Consider the following 14,134-nt stretch of genomic DNA (forward strand, 5'->3'; position numbering starts at 1 on the left):
TTCGCCAATTAAAGTGACAAAGAGATATTTGCCTCTCAAATGAACTTGCGTATTTTCTTATGACGTTTGAAGATGATAGATGGACTTTCGTGTTTAAAAAGGCATACGGCGGTGTTAGAGTTCGACGTAAGACTCTCTTTGAGAGGAATAATTGAAAACTTTTTGTAGTATAGAGATAACACGTGGCGTTTTTCATAGATTGGCGTGTACAATTATGCGACTTCCGTGAGCTTTCCTGCGGCGCGTCGCAAACCAATCGTTATGGGTGCAAGAAACTGCAGGTATGACGTATTCTATGTTCATCGCGTCCATCGGTTGACCTCACGTATGCTAATTGTCGCGGTTTTATCTGCACGCGAACTCACCATATTGCCATAATGCCGTTTAACGGCTATGAAATAGAACACCAGGAAGAATTGCGAAGGAATCGAAAGACTTGATATGACAAATAAATTTTGATAACGAAATTTTTAGTCTGGCCTTAATCGCAAATTTTGAAAATAATATACAGTTAAAATATTTTTACAAAGGCGTCTTGTAATATTGAAAATTAGCTTGTTCATTAATTCTTACAATTTAATAATTAGAATAGAACGGACAACTTTGAAGAAAGATGATATGATTCTATATTACGTCTGAAGTTAAATTAATTTCATTTAAAGGAGTTCGATTAATTAATGAAGAATCAAAACAATCTCTAACTTTGTTTGGAAAAAATGAAATTGCTGCAATATTATTAACATTGTGAAAATTAAATAAAAGTCTCGACTCAGCTGCGAATGATATCACAGGCTTAATCTGAATAAACTGCGAGAGTAATTGGCCATTGCAGGCGATGACCGGAAGTCCGCGGTCGGAGATCGCTGCCATTACTAACGGAATCTTATCTGTGGCCTTGATTTAGTACTTACTGTTTATACACTTTTGTATGAAAGGCCAAAAGTCGTACGATAGAAGAGAAATATAACTGAAATGTTTAGGTGCGCTAAACTATACATATATCTTATCTGGAGCCTTATTCTTAAAAAATTCCACATACGAAAATAGTATACATTACGTATACATATCATAAAATAGTATATGTTAAGCATATATGTATATTATAAATTTCTGCAGTATTTTCCATGTGCGATATTTTTCGAGAATAAGGCCTATAAAATTTTATTAGTTCCATTCTTCACGATACGTTAAATCAATACTTAGATATATCGAAATCCTTTAGAAAATCCCGAAGTTTATTGTGCACTCTTTTTTGTGACGCTGATTAGTTCTCTCTTTGCTCTTACTCTGTGAACAGCTGTCACTGTATTTTTTGACAATTATATACCTATATCAAGGAGAGAGAGAATTAACAGTTGTAATATCAATTATATATATATTCATACAATTATAGAAAGAAATAAAAAGTTAATAGCGCGTGCAAAGCGCACGTCTGTGATATCTAGTAAAAAGGAAAAGAAGAAAGAATAAAAGAATATAGAATTTAATCTAAAAAGAAATAAAAGTAAGGAGAAAATGAAAAGATGAGAGAGAGAGAGAGAGAGAGAGAGAGAGAGAGAGAGAGAGAGAGAGAAGAGAGAGTAAAAAAAGAAAGCAACACAAAACTATTTAACAATAAAAATAAAAAAGAGAGATTATGTAATATATAATCATTTATAAAATTATAGGAAGCAATCTCGTTTATAAAATTATAACGTGTTGCTGGTACCAGAAATATCAAAAGGTCATCTTCAATTGAGGTACGGTTTCTCTTTTATTCTGAAAATTTAAGATGATTCTTTCAATTTATGATTTCATTACTGATTTGTCGGGACAATAGGAACAGTATCGAGGTCGATGCAAGTAGACCGATGTGACCGGAACATTGCGAGCAGAACGATCATCACAGCGTCACGCAACTTGAGGTCGCTGTCAAGGTCGTCACGTGTACTATTATCACCACCACCCTCGCTACTTGAATATTACGTCGAATCGGCGGGTTCGGGGTAGTCGGGGATCACAGCGGATTCTTTCAGTGGTCGTTCGCCACCACCTCGTTCTAGTCATCACCTCGTGAGATTAATCCTGACGCCGGTTAACCGGTTTCGTAGCGGGTAAATGGCTGATAGAGGCGGGTTCCTGGATTGCAAAACCTAGGGGATGTCGCGTCCTAATGGTAAAACCAGCTATCTAAGTCTGTGGCGTGAATTCCTGGTCTACAATTCAACTGCCAGGAGATTTGGCTTAAACCGGCGTCTGGGAGTAAGTTTACTTTTTTTTTTATCAATTTTTAAGCACTAAGCGGCTGTTAATATCGAAAACTGCATATCGACTTTATAAATTAGATATCAATTTTTATTTATATTTAACATTTATTAAATTTTTTAATTTGAACGTTTTAGTTTAATTCTACTTTATTCTATAATACTTTATAAATAATTTTAGAGCTTTATAAACACCTTCTTATAAAATTAAAAAATATTTTAGGCTCAAGAATTTATAGAAATAAAATATTGTTTAATAATATTGTACAACATGTATGAATACATTAAATTAGACGTATTTTTGGAACTATAAACATTAATTCCAACTTATGATTTTGATATAAAATCGAGAAATAATATTCATTTATCTATATAATAAGTACAGATTATCGTATTTTAAGGTGCGTCCAGACTATCGAACCGAACTTTGAGCGAGCATTTCGGCTAATTTTCATTGGTTTTTTATATCGGGTCATGTAACAAATAAAAAAAAGTATTAATACATTTATTTAATGTATTCATACATGTAATATATATGATATAATTAAACGATATTTATTTCTGTGAATTTTTAAACCGTCTAAAATTTTCTAAAATTTCATAAGATTAAGTTATTTACAAAAGTTTAAAATTATTTATAAAATATCATAGAAATGCTCGCAACTTGAGATTCGGTTTGAGTTTCGGCTCGAGTTTTAGTTCAATAATCTTGACGCACCTTTAAAACGGATTATTGCTATTATCAGTTTTGTTGTATACACTCGATTTTTGTAATTTTCCAAACGAAAGATAAGTTACGCTCTTTCGTTTAAATACCGGCTTTCCTTAGGTAATGAAAGTTGAGATAATTATGATGCAATGATACAAGCAGTACGATCTTATCGTTATACCTGAAGTCTGACTTGTGAGTCAGAATTTGTATTTTGCCATATACATTGTTTGATTTAGGTCTGCAGCTAAAGATAATAAAATAAAGAGAAGCGAGAGAGAGAGAGAGAGAGAGAGAGAGAGAGAGAGAGAGAGAGAGAGAGAGAGAGAGAAGAGGGGTGAGAGAGAGAGAGAGAGTGAGAGAAACGAGAAAGTTGTTTCGGCATTGTCATTTATGCAAATCTTTAGTACATTTTGTGAAATTTCCAAGATTTTACACATTTATGTAAATTTTTAGTTTTCTATTTCTCCGTGACATTCTCAAACAGTGGAGGCCATACGTTAACTAGGTTTTCACTCAGCAACTAATAAACTCTAAAACCATTCGAGTGTGGATAATGGCAATTTTCGAAGCAATAAAACGAAATGATATTAGAGGATAGAAAATTTTCGGCCATTCTTCTGTTTATTCTTTATTGAAAAGAATACCTTATACATATCTATCTTTAATTAATTTTCTTATCAATTATCATTTTTGCAAATTTGATTTTAATAATTACATTAATTTATTAAAAACATGAATGTAATATTTGATCTTGGTTAACTTTTCTTTAAAATTAAATAACAGTATACTTAAGTAACTATATAGTGTAACTATATACGTCAGTGTTGAAGTTAACAGAAAACATAAAAATAATTTTCTTTTATTATAATTTATTATTTTGTATTTTATTGTAAAAAAGATTCTTCGATCTTCTCCGCTGTATGCATGATCAATGATAAGTTGACAAAGAATCGCTAATGAAGTCGGATTTAGAGGACGAATTAGCAACCATTCTAATACGATCAGAACCTCAATAAAGAGTTAAAGAGTAGTTACGTGGCGAGACATCCGTGAAATAGTCGTTATATAGCTTTTTGTTCAAACTACTAGATAGATGCAATAAATCACAGTGTATCATTAATTTATACCGATTTCCTGTTTCTATTTACGTCATTAACGTACTGTTCACGTTTGTGCAACATTTTGTGTCGCGAGATGAGAAGGGGCAATCTGAGATTCATAATTGAAACAATGGTAATGACGTATAACATAAATAAAGCGTGTAATATATATTTACTATCTCTTTGAGCAATGTAGAGAACTTTGTTTTACTTTTTATTGTAATATCAGAAAATCTTTATGTCCTCGGAAATAAATAACACTTTAAATAGTTTGAATATTCAAAGAACATGAATAGTGAGAGGAACTGTTGAATCAAGGATCAAGGACTTACTGATCGTAATTAAATCCTGCAATTCTAGAAACCCGGGATGAATGTTTCTACGGTATTTCCCGAAGGATACGTGGAAAATGACCGAGCGCAACGGCACACAGCATCTATGCCCAAGGAGGACGAGGAGAGATCCGCTCAGGAACGACATCGACGTGAGTCCACCGCAATATCCTTTTATATATTATATTATAATTTTGCACAAAGAAAGAAAAAAAACTGATATTTTAGCACGTACAAAAACAAGATGGATATATTCCTCCATTTTTGTCCAAAGATTTATATTTAATTCTTTATTTTAATTTATATTCTTTTATTATTCTCAATCTTAAAAATGCATTATTTTGCTACATTTTGCGTTAGATACGTTTACGTATATCACTCTACGTTTTCAAATCTATACGAATTCATGGATGAGTTAACGATTTAATAGCTAAACCTCGTCACGGTATGATACGCTTCATGCGGTTTTTCTTCAGGAAATCATATCATTTATCAATCCCGCGGAAGTTCTTCGAATCATTTACGTGCATAAATATATGAAAATACAAAGGAATGCGTTTCCGGCAGCAAGTAGCTTGAATAGCGTTCGCCGGCGACGCATGAACGCATCGTTGTAGATTGTTATGCAATTACATGTAATTAAATGGCGTGTCATATCTTGAGAAAGAGATTACGAGGCGATTTTCCATTTAATTAAGTTCTTCATCCGTCAGGAAAATCCAGGGTTAAACATATAAAAACAGTGTTATGATACATAAACATCGTACGCGCTACGATTTTAATTCTTAATCCTTTTATTTTGAAATTGTGTATTGCACGTAAATTTTTAAGTAACTTTTACAACGAAAATTTTATAATATTATTTGTTGAGCAAGACTGATTATCCCGTATTTTTTAATTTTTATTTTAACATATCTTTATTTGTAACAAATGTTTTTTATCATTATATTCTTGTCTGTGTGAAAAGAAACTGCAACTTTATCACTCGTAACATATTTAATAAACTTTTAATAGCGTTACAATTAAGTATCTTACCGAGTATTCTAAAACAATAATAAAATATTATTGTAAATCAATTTTTTAATATTTTTATTACAATAATTCTATTAATTAGTAAATCGATGATAACAAATTCCTATTTTATCGACGGGCAGACATGGGCTATATCAGTGTTACAAAAGTTTAATTCTACTGTGCTTTAAATCGTTCTCGACAGATCGCGACTTACGTACAATTTACGAAAAAACGCGAAAATTTTTTTAATCATAAAAAATTCATATAGATCATAAAAAATTCTATAATTTTTTATGATCTATGTAATTTTTAAACTATAATATAATATAGTTACTATATAATTTAATATAATTGAATACTATAAAATTTTACAAAATAAAGGCGCGCATTTATAGTTAATAAAAATACATTCTAAATATTGATCTATATTTATTGCATTTCCCGAAATATGCAAAATTGAAAATTTTATTTCATTTATATATTTAAATTTTTTTCAAGGAAGTTACTATCGATGAGAAGATCTCAAGCAAAACTAGCGTGTTACGAAACATTTACATTCCATTTTACTGCACTCTAATTATTGATAATCGTCAATACAAATTATCAATATTATGCGACGCTTGTTTTTCTGAAAAAAAAAAAAAAAAAAAAAAAAAAACTTGTGCCGTACCCTACACTGTTTTTCTTGAATTTTCAAAAACGATAAACTAATTCAAGAAGTAATTTAATGAAGAATTTTATGTTGTATTTTATAGGAATGTCGATTATTAATATCTCTAAAATAAATACCTCTAATTATGTAAAATTACTAAATCTAAAATTTTAGGAAATTTATGTTTTTCTAATTCGTTTTTGTTTTCTGTCAAAGTTTTTTCGGAAAGGAAAAATTAATTTTATTCAAAGAGTGTGATCTCGGACGTGCTTAGCCGGAAACAGCGAGTCATGTGAAACGGATAATTTTGCATTCCGCCGCGTCGTTGGCGTGCCTCATTTTCTATGCGTCGACAATTATAGTGTTCACGACTAGCTCGCGGCGGCGGCTTCTGCACACGCGATTAGCATCAGCTGTTAATGTTATGCGTTCGAGAAATTGCACCCTAACGATCTCGATAATCATCTGATAATCCGACAATGTATGTTTACGTGCTGTCGATTCATTGTTTCGTGCAAGACGAAGGTATTCTTTAATCGCGTATTACTTTAATTCCTCATTCCGTCATTATTTTTCTTGAGAGGTGCTTTAATTATTTTAGAATATTCTTATTCTTAGACATGTCGACGGGCTATTTTTCTTTCAGGCTAAAAAATTTCCACAAAAAAGAAAAGAATTTATATTGATAAAGTTCTCAGTTTAAGATAGATGCGAATTTTATCGCGTAAAATTTACTTTACGAGTCTTCTGGGAACGTGATGCAATCAAGTTTTATAGTGAGACGAATAAGCGAGGAATCTCTGGCGACAATTCCCGGCCGCAAAATGTAAAATTCTAGTGAAATCTTTTGCGCATTTGCGCATGAAAAATTAACTTTTATTATTTAACTGCTATCCTAAAGTGCAAAAACTGGCTTATAAAATGCGTCGGAATTAATTTAAATTAAATAAATTAAAACTAAATATGAATTTTACAGCATACTTTGCAGAATTAAGATAATAAAGGTAACTTTACAAATTTTTGAAGGATTTCGCTGCACAAGCGATTGTAAAAAAATTATAGCAACGCCAGTACCGGTAGATATGAGATTTCTCACGGTACTTTTTGTTTCGCATCACAAACGATCGCTTGTCGAGATTCTACAATTTCCGCTATGCTGGCATTTAATTATTATCCTTTACTACGCGTCATGTTATTCTACACGTGTCGTGCAGGATTTATTTCGAGGATAAATTTATTGAATAAGTATGAAATCAACATTTAATAAACTACATCTTTTTGGTTTTTTTTTTAATGTAAATGTTACATTACTGATATTAAAATTAATAAACATTATTTCTTATTGGTATTTTTCTCAATAAGAATTAATTATTTACAGATTTTGATATGTCATTGAACATTAAGATCGTTCTATGACGCGCAAAGAGAATTGAATTGTTAAATTATTAGTTAATTTAACTCGTGATATTACTGCGGTAGTTTAATAGAGTTTGCGTTTCACACACAAGACTGAAAAATTGTTTTGGCACGCAATTTCAAGGAGTCCATACGTAGTATTATACATATAAATACACAGAATTATTCAAGCATCTAAGATCCAGCTAGACTGTTAAAAGTATTATTTAGTATTGATAAATTTTAATATTAATGATTATCATCCTCCCCTTTATTATTTTATTATTATTTTCTGATTTTATTAAGCAAAAGTCATCGATACAGATATATTCGTACAATACCTTTTGAAAGAATCACTTTATTTCTTAATAACTAAACATATTCACTTTATTAATAGTGATAAGAAAATATGATCTGTTTATATGAATAAAAAAAAAGTAAAAGCTTATATTATAATTCATATGTTTATGTCTAATTGGTTTTTATAAAATTAACTAAGAACAAATTCTACAAATGCGAAAATAAAATTCTTACGACTTTTTTTGGAAATTGTATATTTTAAATAATAATAGGTATTCTATCGGCACAGTATTAAATCATTTTATATATTTTTACTTTCTTAAATTTGTTTTATTTATATCTTTTCTTTCTTATTTTGTTCATGACTTAATTTTAAGTATAATATCGGGACGCAGCGTAAATCGGCATACCTGTGTAACCCACAAACTAACTTAATTTTTATGTATAACGTTATAATGTTAAATAGTTCTATCCAAGAATGCTATCCTGTACTTACAGGAAAATTTCCCAAAACAATTGTCGCGTGTTTGCATCTCGCAGAACAGCATAAAGTATGCATATTATAATAAAAAGAAGATATTTTATATCAAATAAATTCTAGAAATTCTTATATACACATTTACCTGTAAGTATTTTGTTCAGATAATTCCTGAAAGAAGAAGAAAAGAATATGTAGCATTACTGTCTGCTATATCAGTTTTGAAGTCCATTTCATCAAATGCTCTTTTTTGCTTATTTTACGAAAAAATTAATTATTGCAAAATGCAAACAGTTTTCTGATAGAAGACTTTCTAGTTTGTATAATACTTAGGTTTCTAAAGTTTTATTTTTAGCTTTTATTTAAAAAGTATTGTATCCAAAAACAAAGTATAGTATGACGGTATTGTTGGCAGTTTTTAGTATTTAAAATGAGTTAAATTAGATCGCTTATGTGAATAACACAAATAAATAAAAGAGCACCAAATATGATTGAAGCACCAAAATTCAATCATGTCGATTTATTTGGCGCTCCTTTATTTACTTATGTATATTATTCCAAGAGTTGTTTAAATTGACTTGAGCATAACAAACGATATTACATAAAAATGACATAAAAAATAAGAAAAATCAGGTGTAATTATTAGAGCAGGATTTTTATCATTTAACATAAATTAAAAATTTATTTTAACAAAATGATTCGATCAGAGGAATAATATTCTTCAATGTCACACTTTCGCAATATGCTAGCAAATCGCAAGAACGATTAATCAGATCGACTAGACAGATGATCGTGCGAGATATAATTTACAAGCGGTATGTGCACGATATATTTGTACAGTAATTCAAGTCGATTAAATTTAATTTTTCCACACGGCGTGTAGATATAATATTTTCAAGGGAGATTTTCCATCGGTCGAAACTTACTGTATAATTTAAATGAAAGAAATAATTTTTGCTCCTAATACGTATCATATATAATATCACTAAATTTCATGATTATGAATTTAAATAATACCTTTTGCTTAGCTTCATTTCTTGAACATTTTAATTAAAAAAGAATACACTTTTTTAAAACTAAAAATATATTCTCTAAAATACAATAAATATCTTTAAAAATATGAAGGAAAAGAGACATTGAAATTAAAGAGATCATTTTATACAAAGCATCCAAAATGTTTGATCCTTCGAGAGATGCATCTCTTTTTATTGCACAAGTGCAATAATGAGTTCGTGATTTATTAGTCTTGTTAGAAGTCTCGTTGCGAAAGATGAAAGAATTAAACGGAGAGCAATCAATGTGATCTCAACAATGATTAATGCTATGATGACCATTGTAGTGATTCTTTGCGATGCATGGCCCGCCAATGTCATTAAAGCGTTACGGCGTGCCTTGCATTTAAGCGGCGTAGTTTTCCTCGATCTTACGAATTCCCGAACGTGAATTGCATAACCCTGCGCGTTTCTTCTATTTCTGAGAAGAGCGCATAATTGTCCTTTATTCGTGCTATCGCGACAAATCTATTTAATTGTTTGCCTAATTTTGCACAATTATTCGTATATACGATATAGATTACTGCTGTTCAATTATTTTCTGAAAAATCTCATTAACAAGATGGAAAATTTTCCATTCTCATCAAAGAAACATATCCAATACATTTGCAATTTTTCTATTTTCTACATTGTTGCCTACCCATTTGAAAATAGCCCATTTCTGTCATTATACTACATTATACGCGAGATAAATTGAATAAAAACGATTGTTCTTATCACGGAAATGAATCGTAATTTCGGAAAGATATTCATCAAGAAAAAAAATAACCAAACCATTTTTATTAAACTGATGAAATAACATATTTTTTTATTATTAAAATTTTTAATTTTCTCAATTAATGTCTTTAAATTTATAGTCTTAAATTTAATATTTTAAATTTAATAGTGTCTTAAATTTAATATTTTTTACATTAAAACATTTCTCTAAATATTTTTACTGCATATACTAAATTTTTATTAAATATAAAATTAATTTTGTAATTTTGTCATAAGCATTGTATTCAGGAACTTACATTAAAAAATTTAAAGAAAAAAATTAAAACTAAAATTTAAATTGTAATTTTAATAAATAAATTTTGAATTAGTACATTAAATTAGAAAACAAAAGGAAGGAAATAAAATTCTTCGAAATTAAACAATACGTGAATAATTATGCGCTTTTGATTGCATATAGTAATTACTTTACGTCAAACAATTCACTTAAATGATGACATTTTTTACAGTTGACGCAATGGTATAATATCGCGTGATAGCTGATAATGACTTTAATATCATTCGAACTTTGAGCCACACCTTATAAACTCTTACAGTAATTTTAGCGAGCTTTTAAATGAGACATTAAGACTATATTATATCTTTGATCAATGATATCTTAGATTGATGAGGTGTGACTTAATGTTTCATTAAATTTTATTGTCACTTAAATGTTACTATGATAGCTATCATGATTCTTATCCCTACAAAATATGCTGTCACAAAACATTGTACGCGATAAAATATGTTGTCATGCACTTATAATTGGACTCAAAAAAGTGGAAAAAGCAATAAAAGGGAAATTTTTACACATCTTACTATATATATTAATAAAACTCAGACTATTAATAGAAATGTAAGATAAAACATTTACTGCAGCAATATACTTGGTCCTCTCGATGTTGTATGTACACAACTATTCGCATCAAGCGCCGTCACAACCAGCATACCGAAGAGCGAGATGTAACACACGCGACATGCCGTGTAACGCGCGAACGTGGTGAATTCATCGCGGGGTTACGTATGGAAGTTGCACAGACATAATTATTCTTGTGCGAGTGGCGCGCGAGAATGCAACGTGAGTGCATCAGCAACGACGAACGCACGGCGCTAATTGCGGAAGCTATTTACTACGGAGTCGCTTTGTCACCGCGTAACGACCCAATTAATGCTGTTTAATTATTACCTATTACCGTTGCATTACGACGAGGACCAAGAGACCTTCTTGGCGACACAACGTTTATCTGGTTTGCAAGTAGCGTTGATAAACATTGATAACGTCGAGATAAAAATGTGCAACCGTAATGTTTATTTTTAGCAGGGTTGTAAAGATTAAGAGAAAGAAAATTTAATTTTGTTGATAAAACTAATTCGAGAATAAAAAAATGGCAATAATTGTTAATTAATATAATCTTCATTAAGTAATTCAATATATAAATGGTTTTCCTGCAAATATATCTAAAAATTTAACTAACGTACATCTAAAAATAATTTTGCTGGATTATCAAAATAATTATGAAGACGTTCATACCGATTGCTAGAATGTCAAAATTTCTTGCAGCATTGCTCATCGTGTTTGAAATTCCTACGTAATTATTTTAATGATCCAGCAAAATTATTTTGTACTGATTTGTATATAGCTAAATAAATATATATATATATATATATATATATATATATAGATATTTTATAATAAAATCGTTCCTTCAGTACACTACCTACAATTTAAACCGTTCTGGTAGACTTAATAACATCATAGTGTTGCTGGTGCCTCACCATTTGTGTACTTATTTATTCCTGCATACCTGAAATGTAATTCTTTGAATACACACGATAAATTAAATTAAATAAATATTTTTTCTCCGATCCAAATTCCCGTGCCGAAGTCTTTAACAGCTTCGCAAGTGTTTCTACACTGTTCTCCGTGTTACGATGCGACTTATTGACTTAATGCACGTCACGTTGAATTGAATTTTTGTAACAAAGGAGATCGCTCTCGTCACACCCACGCGAGAACGATTTTTCAACGCGAGCGTTAAAATGCGGTTCGTAAAAACTCTTTATTCTCTTTATTCTCGGCGGCGAAAACGAAAGCGAAGAAAGAGAGCAGAATCTCGAAACCAACTTGGACAGTTCACTGACACACAAGTACCATCCATAAATTCGCATGAATACGGACGAGATTCTACTTTAAAATACAATACGAACAAACCAACGCGTTCATTTATATTACACCGATTTATAAAACGCACATATATTAAACAGGTTTGTATAAAGTCCCCAGTTTCCGCTATTTAACTTTATTTAACATCTTTTAATGCATTTAAATGCGCGCTAATTCGCTATTCTTCTTAACTCCCCGGTGCTACTCTCTATACTGTTTTGTCACGTAATTACCATATGAATATTATGTAAAAATATCGCATAAAAATAAACATGTTGTAATAATTTTTTTTCAATTAAAACCAGATATTAAGAAATATATAACAGTAATAAATGTATGCATTTCTATTACATATCCTTATTAATAAAAAAAGTATAGCATACTAAGTAAAAAAATGTCAAATATGCCGTAATGAAAAGGCATTGAAATACTAATAGTATTTACATACGTTATTTGATATTTACTTTTTATTTGCTTTGGTTTACTTTTTCATTCCTGTCACTTAGCTTTTGTTTTACAAATTATTGATTGATGTCTGTTTTGTATATACGTTCTAAACTTCTAAAGTAATCTTATTGTTAGTAGGTAAACAAACAAGAAACGGTTTCCTAAATTATATATATATATATATATGCATAAAAGACTCCTGAAATCACGAAATTTGAGGTGGGAACGAATTGGAAGTTGCCTTTCGAATGTGTTTTTTGTAGTCATATATAATTTTGGTGAATTATATAAGAATACAAATTGTAAATTGACATGCGTGTGTTGCTCGTTAAAGGTCATCTATCTGCTAAATCAGGTTTGCGAACTTATGAATGGTACTGCATACGTGCGTGCATAGCGATGCTTCATCGTCTTATTACGCACGCGTGTCACACAAACGTTTATGCGTGCTATTTGTTACTGGATATCTATCCGTTTCCTCAAGCTATCGTTCCAAAGTGTAGCTTTCTCATTATCACGATTAATTGGAAAAGGTATGCAAATAATTTGTCTTAGTAAATGCAAAATGTTTCCTTAAAAACTTATATAATTGTAAACAAAACAATCGCGATTTAGAGATAGTTTAGAGTTTAGGTAATGCTTGTCGAAAAGACAACGTGAAAATGTGTTCAGCAGATATTAAACAATTAGAAAGATCTCTAAATAGATTTAGTATATAGATAGTATATATATATGTAGATTTGTATATATTAGATATTGAATAGATCTAGTAATAGTAAATTTGAAATTAGGGATTAATTGTTTATAGTGAAAGAAGTTCCAAAATTATGATTAAAACTTATTTATATTTAATCGTGGATTAATAATTTACTAAACAAATTCTTCTAATTTCATGAAACACGTCAAATTACTATCTAAATTATCTAAATTTTTAATAGCTATTTTATCAATATTTTAATAAAAGAGTTATATTAACTTAATAAAAAATTTCTTTAGCATCTTGACTCAAACAGAACAAAAAGTCACGATGACAACGAAAATGTCTTCAAAATGATTATTAAAAGTCTTTTCGATCAGTCATGATTCATTTTAATGTCACTTTGACGTTATCATGACCTGTCGTTCTGGTTGGGGACTTAATAATCTCGGCCACGTGTCAAGGGCACGCGCCGTGATTGCGCGACTGGACATCGCGCGTCCTGACGGATTAAGAGTGACAGGATCGACATGATTGTACCCCTTGTGCAAGCATGCTTCTCTTCTTTTCCTTCCTCGATAAATTTTCGAACGTACGCAGATCGACTGCACGATCGGCTGGAGGCCTCAAAAGAAGAGGTGACAAGAGGGGGCGCGCGGGTGGACGCGCGCACGGGTATCGCTCGGGGAGAGGGAGGACCTCGTGTTGCCGGTCGGCGAATGCGATATATGAAGGCGAAACTCGCGCACGTCGTCCAGAAACTCTCACGTGGTGTGTACCACTCGCGGGTAGCGC

Source organism: Cyphomyrmex costatus, unplaced genomic scaffold (genome assembly GCF_001594065.2).
Source record: "Cyphomyrmex costatus isolate MS0001 unplaced genomic scaffold, Ccosl1.0 scaffold216, whole genome shotgun sequence".
Lineage (NCBI taxonomy): Eukaryota > Metazoa > Arthropoda > Insecta > Hymenoptera > Formicidae > Cyphomyrmex > Cyphomyrmex costatus.